General features: G+C 31.2%; 1 pseudogene; it reads right to left on the bottom strand.

The window, feature by feature from the left end:
• Positions 1-408: 408 nt before the first annotated feature.
• Positions 409-8,205, bottom strand: LOC127080426 (uncharacterized; annotated as a pseudogene).
• Between the last annotated feature and the right edge of the window lie 381 nt (positions 8,206-8,586).

Raw genomic sequence — 8,586 nt, 5'->3', positions numbered from 1 at the left:
GCAAAATGTGACAAGTTTCACAACCAAACCAAGAAGACTTCTCATCCTCGACATTTACTTTTGGGACATCTAACATAGTTTTCTTAAGAGCTTCCATTTTTTTTCAGTTTCTAAAACTTTAACTTCTAACTATGAAAATATTCTTTTATTTGAAGTCAGTCTTTTAAAAGCTTATACGCCTTCACCATGTAGATTTTCAAAAGCAATTTGTAACTCAGAATAATATATTTTATCAATAGGTTCATATTTAGAATGACTTACATTCTTCTTATTATTATGATGGGCCATGAGGCAAAAATTTGTCGTTTCATCACTTTCACTTGAGCTACCTTCACTTGAGGATTCATTATCACTTTCCCAAGCGATGTATGATTTTCTAGGCTTGCTAGACTTCTTGTGTTGACCCTTTCATTTATCCTTCTTAAGCATTGGAAAATTCGGCTTATAATGATGTACTTTTCCACAGTTATAGCATGAACCTTTAGATTTTTCTTTCTTATTATCATCTTGCCTTAAGGTATTTGATTGTCTTATATAGTTGATGAGATTCTTGTCGGAATACTTCACTCCATTTCTCTTAAGATGCTTATGGTACCTTTTAAAAAAACAAACCAATTCCTTCATCATCTGAACACTCATCATCACTAGTTCCACTATCATCTTGCTCTTTAATATAGGAATTAAAACCAGAAGCCACTAGAGAAATTGAATTATTGTCTACCTAATTTTCCTTGTTCTTTTCCTTCTTAATCTTCTTCTCATGCTTCTCCAAGATAATGAGCTCTTGCTCGTGTTCTTCAAGCTTACCAAACAAAGTAGTAGTGTCTAACGTTAAGAGATTGTTGGCTTCCTTGATTGTGGTGACCGTAGGTTGTTATTCCCTATTACGACATCTTAAAATTTTGTTAGTAGCAATTTCATTGGAATCGAGTTTACCAAGTGCATTCAAAATATTTACAAGATGAGTGAACCTTTGTTGCATATCGGCAATGGTTTCACCATGCTTCATATGAAAGAGTCCAACCTCTTGGTTCAAAGTATTGATTCTAGCTTGTTTGACTTCATTTGTGCCCTTATAGACAACTTGCAATGAGTCCCACATAGCTTTAGCAGTTGTACAATGAGAAATACGGTAATATTCATCAACCCCTAAAGTGGATATTAGAATATTCCCTGCTTTCTAATCACATGACCACTTTTTCTCATCATGTGTGTTCTATTGTGCTTCCGGTTTAGGTACAACAACACCATCTGCATTTGTCATAGTAATTTAAAATGGACCATTTTGGATGGCGTTCCATACATCTCTACCAATAGAATTGATATGGACACGCATATAATCCTTCCAAAAATAGACGCTTTATTATACGCTCATTTAGGTTCAGAAGCCATAATCTAATAAGTGATTTTAAAGCACAGGATAAACAGGTGATCATGATACCACTTATTAGACGAGGGCAACGGTCTAGAAGGGGTGAATAGATTGCAAATACAATTTTCTTCGACTTAAAATTTATTTTTTTAAAATTATTTACTATGGCAAGTGAAATCAATTCCGGATCGACACTCATCTATCCTGGACCATTATCGGAAGAATCAAATATGTGTATTAACTATAACAAAATATATTACAATGATAAGAAAAATGATCAATATATTTTCCAAAAATAACGTTTGAACAACACCACACTTTGATAACAAATTCCCAATGAAATAGGAAACAAAAATTGACTAAGACAATTTATCAAACACTTGGTGTGCAATGAACACCAAGCTGGTTTTTCTTGTGTGATGTTAATGTGAAAACCAATTGTAATATTATAGATTGCAATTATCTTACAAAACAATTTGAAATATTTTAACACAAACGGAATTATTAGTATATGAAATTGCACACTTAATAAATTATCAAATTGTAAAGAAAATGTGTGTGTGCATGCGCGCGCGTGTGTGTGTGTGTGTATGTGTGTGTGTGTGTGTGTGTGAGAGAGAGAGAGAGAGAGAGAGAGAGAGAACACAAGGATTTATTTAGGAAACTCCTCAATTGTCCTCATTATGGGTACGTCTGCCCCCAATTTCAAATAGAATTGAGATATTCAATTAACCTTTGCAAATGTTATTCAAGAGAGAAATAGCAATCCAAATCCCCAAACCCTAAGTTTGATGCTGATTTTATCTTCTTTTCTTTCCTTGATCTTAAGCAAGATCAAGTGACCCAAGATTTCCAATTCGCTACTCCTTTGACAAAAACTCTTTTCTTCAAAGCCTTCACTCAGCTGAATCCTCGATGCAAAATCTTGTACAACCACCCCCCCCCCCCCCCACAAAAAAAAATCACTTTTGATCTTTGAGGGAAAACCCCAATTGGTTTTATCCATGAAAACCCCAAATAATTCTCAACCCAATTTGATTACAATAGTCCTATATTAGATCCTATCAATCTTCTATCTAGATGGCACCCAATAAAAATGATTATGTGTAATTATTGTGCGTATGCATAGAAAAAGATTGAAGATGATGAGAAATACTTGGTTTCAATGTGTAAAAGATGATGCATGAATCCATATATATATATATATATATATATATATATATATATAGTTGTGTTTGTGCATGTGCGCGTGTGCGTGTGAGTGTGTGTTGTTTGCATCTAAGACAAAAATAACAAGAAAAAAAATAGATTTTGAGCAAAATTACAAGTTTGGAAAGATTTAAAATAGTACGTGTTGACCTCAAGTATGTGTGAGTCGACCTATAGAAGTATTTCAGCTTCTACGGGTCGACATATGATGCGTTAGAGTCGGCCTCAACAAGGTAGAGTCACTTGGCTTGTCAAAATTTTAGTTGGTGTCAATCTCAAACATTCATGAGTCAACCTACATGATTTATGTGTCGATCTAAGAGCCTTATATGTCAACACATAGAAGGCAACACTTTGATTTTCAAAATGTCTTTGGTATGTGTTGACCTATAACATGGGTGTATCGACCTATAACCTTGTTTTTCATATAAAACCATAATTTTGACTAGTAAAAACCTATCTAACCTGTTTTTAAGTGTCCTGAGATAAAAATGCACATCTAGACATAGAAAATAAGGTCCAGTGTACACAAATACGAAGTGTCATAGTTTTGACATCATTCAAAACTTTTTTAAAAGGATAGTGCACTCATAAGAGAGAGAGAGAGAGAGAGAGAGAGAGAGAGAGATTAAGTTACTTTAAAATAAAATTGAACATTGTTACCCTATTTTTATTTGGATATCAATAAATAAGTTTTCAGCATTTACTCGTAAATGTAGTATAAAGCATAAAAAGTATTTTTTTTAATAATATATTCAATTTAACCAATACTTTTATTTGAATGACTTTTTATGGTTTAAACTTTATTGGATCCATCTATGATTTCAAATTTGTGTCTAAATATTGAGAGTTAATTTAAATTCATAGGGTTTATAATATAAGATATTTCTTTCTTGTGTTGTTCGTAATAAATGAGAACTATATTTTAGTTATTGATGTGTATTTTTAATATTCTTATTTGTATGATTGTATGTTTATATTTAAATGAAGGCTAAAAACATGAACTAGATCATCCAAAAGTGAAGTATACGAGATAAGTGTAATATCCCATATATTCTTTTAATCAATTACTTTAGAAGTACAATTATCATTCACGTGACTAATTGAGACAAGAGACAAAATTGCAATAAAAGATATTAAGGAGTGCATTTTAGTCTTCTCATTAAGAATATAAAAGATAAAATCAAAGAGTAATTCAACATTTTTGGTGATTCATTTTTGTCTTATCCATAAGAAAGCTTGAGAGCTCGTGAGGAAGGAAGAGGAAGTTTGCTCAGGTCTCAAAAGTCTTAAAGAATGAAGCTTTTAAGGATAAAATGTAAAGTCTAAGCATCCAACTCTCTCTTCTTCATCCATCATTTACCTTGTCTTGAAACTAGAAAAGAAACTAAGGTGGATTTCTGAATTCAGGCCATGGTCATAATTTAGGCTAGTATAGTGTTCTTGCATGTTGTAGGATGGAAGTTTAATCTTTGAAAAGATGAATGCAAGCTAGGACCTGGCATCTTGATTTGATGTGCTTTGAAAAAATTGTTGTATAGGTTTTTTAATTCCATGGATGTCTTTAAATGAAGCTTGAGGTCAGAGATGAACATTGTAGGTTTAAACGTGAAATTAAGGCAAAAAAAAGTGAGTTGAAGGCGGTGAAAAAGTTACACTTAAACGAAGACCACAAATATTAAGTAAATGATAACATAAGATTACAGTTGAACAATGACAACAAATATTGAGGTGAACAGTGACAAACGAGACACATTTGGACAAAGATGACCAATATTGTATTTAGGTCGAAAAGAAAATGGATGACATGACTATGTTTGAAAGGGGCCACATAATGATGATGGAGCGTATTGAAATAAAAAAAAACTATGATAATGTGATAGAAATTAAAAGTGTGTGTGAATGTAGAAGAAACAAGGGCTTATTTTTTTTAGGGGTGTGTTAAGTTTTGACGCTGATGACAAGTTAAATTTTTTAAATAGAAAAAAATGGTCAATTTCATGAATTTCTTTGAACCGAGTGATTTCACAAAATTTGCTCTAATTTTTTTATTCAAAGAGATTAGGAAGGTTCAATTTGATTTTACAGTGATTTTTTTCCACCTGCAGTTTTGCAAGACTAACCAGATTAGATTCATCTTCGACTCTCAATCCAATCGGTTTTATCATAAGGTTCAATTTTTTAAATATTGATTTAAACTCTATCTCTTAAATTTTAATATTATCATTGAGTAGTTATCATAATATCACATTATTATATGTATGCAATTCATCACATTATATTTTATTGATAAAAACTCATGCAACTCAAGTGATACTTCCTTCGGTCCCTATTATAAGCAACAAAAAAATGACCTCAAATTTTGGATACTATTAAAAGAAAAAGTCAATAACTTTAAACTAACTAATACTTGTATTACTTGTAAACCCTTAATTTATTTCAAAAGCATTTAATATCGACACTTGATTCATCAAATACAACTAAGGATATTATAGTAAATTTTACTTTGATTGTAGATGAAATCAAGAAAAATATTTGCACTTAATTAACTTTTTTAATCGATGTGAAAATAGTTACTTTTATTTTTAATTAAGACTAGAGAGAGTATTTTATATATATATACTCTAATTATTGAAAGGATATAAATTGTTATTGTTATACTATTGTTTCTTAATTAAAATATCAAATTTTATTCAACTCATTTTTCCACTTATACCACTTATAGATTTTTCACAATAAAAAAAAATTACACAAATTCATTTTGCTATAGAACCTTTTATGAAACCTTTGAAAGGTGACGCAAAATTTAAAATTTTTATTTTAATTATAAAAATGTCATCGCGTTCAATGTGATATGCACCGATGATTTAAATTATTGACTTACCATACTTCGTTATATCAACTTAATTGCAAAAATGTCATGTCATCATTTTAACACGACTATTGCTACAATCGATTAAAAGTTGGATATTTTAATTCTTATTTCACACTAGTAAACTCTCCGCTATCATCTCTTATATATAAAGCGAATAAAGTCTCCAAAACTCTAACCCTAGAACGTTTCCTTTCATATTTACAAATGACACATAAGCAAAACTCAATGTAATATCCGACACAACTACCTAATCCACTACATAACAATCAACTACGAATTTCACTTTCCAATATACCAATCACATTTCTCACAACTCAGCGTTAAATGAGCATGTACTTATCTATTCCTATAAATAGTTGTTGAGACCTAAAACCATGTTAGCACATCTTCCTTCCTTCTCCATTGTGTTTCTTCAAACATTTTATTTCTCAAACTTTCACCATACCTCGTCATCATCATCATCATCCATATCCTCATCAAAACATTCAAATGAAGTAAGTGTCTTTGAATAACCTAAATCTAATAAACAAATAGCTAAAATATATTAAAAAATCATTATGGTTATAACAATGATAAATAAAGATGAATTCAACATAAATTATATCACTTTGCATTTCTTTTCGGAACCAATCTTGGGTGCACATTAAATCCTCTAAAGTGTCTTCCTTCAACCTACTACGTTGTGGAGTTATAACACGGCGACTAGTATTAAAGGTAGACTCTGAAGCAACTGTAGAGATAGGGACTGCTAAAAAGTCCTCTGCAATCTTTTGCAAAGTTGAAAACTTCAAACTATTTTATTTCCACCATCCTAGTATGGCAAAATTTTCTTTTTTTTCCTTTTTTTTTCCCTTGTCAAACAAGATGTCATCTTCTAAGTAAGAAATGAATTCTGACTTTGGACTAGTAGTTGAAGCATTTTCCATCACATAATTCAAATAACCTTGCTCCCAAGTTTGACTTGAAGCACTAGTAAGAGTAACATCTTCCAATGGTGATGCACTAGTTTCACTACTAGTATGAACCATATTATCATTTGTTTTATATTCATCTATCAAATCTTCACACAATTTATTCACCCTTTCCAATTCTTTGGAAGCAACACTTCCATATATACGAGGAAAGAAGTAATTCAACAATGACATTTTGTATCAAGGATCCAAAACAGCCCATATTGTCATCACCCCATTAATCAAACCCCAATATTTGTCAAACTTCACTACCATATTTGTTGTCATACTTTGAATGGTGGCACTAGAAGAACTTTGCCACTTTTTTAAATTCAACCTTATTTCACAAATTTTTGGAAAATAAATGTTTGATGTTAGATACTTAGTACCTAAGAATAACTCGGTGACACTAAAAAACAACTTCAAATTGTCACAAATTTCTCTTGCTATTTTCCAATCTTCATCACTTGGTAAGCATGTATGTTGAGCATGACGTTTAAAACAACATTTAAAAACTTCTTCATAAGACAATGCAAAAGTAAGCATTAAATAAGTAGAGTTTCACCTAGTTCTACAATCTTGTGCAATCTTTTTTTGCATAGTTTATGTTCAACTAGTGACTAATATCTCTAAATTTATCCTCCCTTTTTGGTGTTGCAACTCAATAACCTACACTTTCCCTAATTTTTTCAATCGAACCAGAAATTGCTTGCATACCATCTTTTACTATCAAGTTTAAGATATGTGCGCAATAACGCATATGAAATAATTCCTCATTCAAAACAAATCTATAAGGTGGTATCATATCGAATAAATGATTAATCAAAGTATCATTGGTGCTACAATTATCAACCGATAATGTTAACTATTTCCCATCAATATTCCAATCCATCAAACAAGGTACCAAAAAATCACAAATGACTTCAGCAGTGTGTGGAGCAGTGTGTGGTGCAGACACATAAATAAACCTAAAATGAATTGTAATGAACATCACATACGATAACCACATTTTAATAATAGCATAAATTTTGTAAAAAAAATAATAATAGCATAAATGGAGTGAATATAAATTATAATACTTACCCGATGATTCGATTCTGTAAAATTCAATTTTCATCGATGTAATGAGTTGTAACTGCCATATATCCTTTATTCTGATTATTAGAAGTCCACATGTCAGTTGTAATAGCAATGCAACTTTTGTTCTTTGCAAGTAATTTCATTTGCTTTGCCTTCTCACTTTCAAGTAACTTCATTGTATCATTCTTTATGGTATTGCGAGAAGTTATCTTGAACATAGGTTGAAGAGAATGTATAACATTTCTAAAGCCAATATGGTTAACCATCATGATGGGATACTCATGCAATGCAATCATCTTTGCAATTTGACTCCTAGAAACATCTTGATTAAAAGTGTAATTTCCAAACAAAAAAGATTCTCATCTAGGTTCCAACGCTTGTTCAGTTACTTTTAGCAAAGCTTAGTTTGGACCCCTTTTATCATGAACTAGACATATTCGAAGATGGTCACGTAGATGCATAGTATCAGTTGTTGTTACCGCCAAGTTTCTTATTACAGTATTTGCATATAGCCTTCCAAACACCTCCTATTTTTTCCCTTTTGAAATGGGGTCAAACATCTGACTGTAATCCTTTTTTTTAGGACTTACATTCGGCTCAACAATAATTTCTTCATCTTGATTTTCCATGCTTGTCTTATTCAAAGTAGGTTGAGTTTCATGTGTTGGTGGAACCTCATTGGGAACTATTTCAGCTTGAGCTTTACTTTTACAAACCATCTTTAAACAAAAACCTGCCTAAGAAAAGCATACACTTAAAAACAAAATAATAAACTCTCACAAATTATAAGTTCTACAACAAAGCAAAGATACTCATTGCTAGATAATAAGTAATCTAAAACTAAAATTAATAAGTAGTATTTTGATTTAAAAAATTGTGATTAAAGATAGTACAAAATAATTGTGAGTTTTCTTAAATAATAAATTGACATGGTTTTGCCGTAACTAGCTGTATTACACAAGTCCACAGGTGAAACAGTAATGTAATGAAAGTAGCTTTGGCATGCACATGTGTGTTCTGTTACACAAGAACTATCAGCTACATAAATAGCATAATTTTATAAAGAAAGAGTATAAACAAAATACATTAAGGGTAAGAAT

This window comes from Lathyrus oleraceus, chromosome 5 (assembly GCF_024323335.1).
Source record: "Lathyrus oleraceus cultivar Zhongwan6 chromosome 5, CAAS_Psat_ZW6_1.0, whole genome shotgun sequence".
Taxonomy (NCBI): Eukaryota; Viridiplantae; Streptophyta; class Magnoliopsida; order Fabales; family Fabaceae; genus Lathyrus; species Lathyrus oleraceus.
Note: the sequence above shows the minus strand (reverse complement) of the source record. Positions and strands in the feature narration are given on the sequence as shown.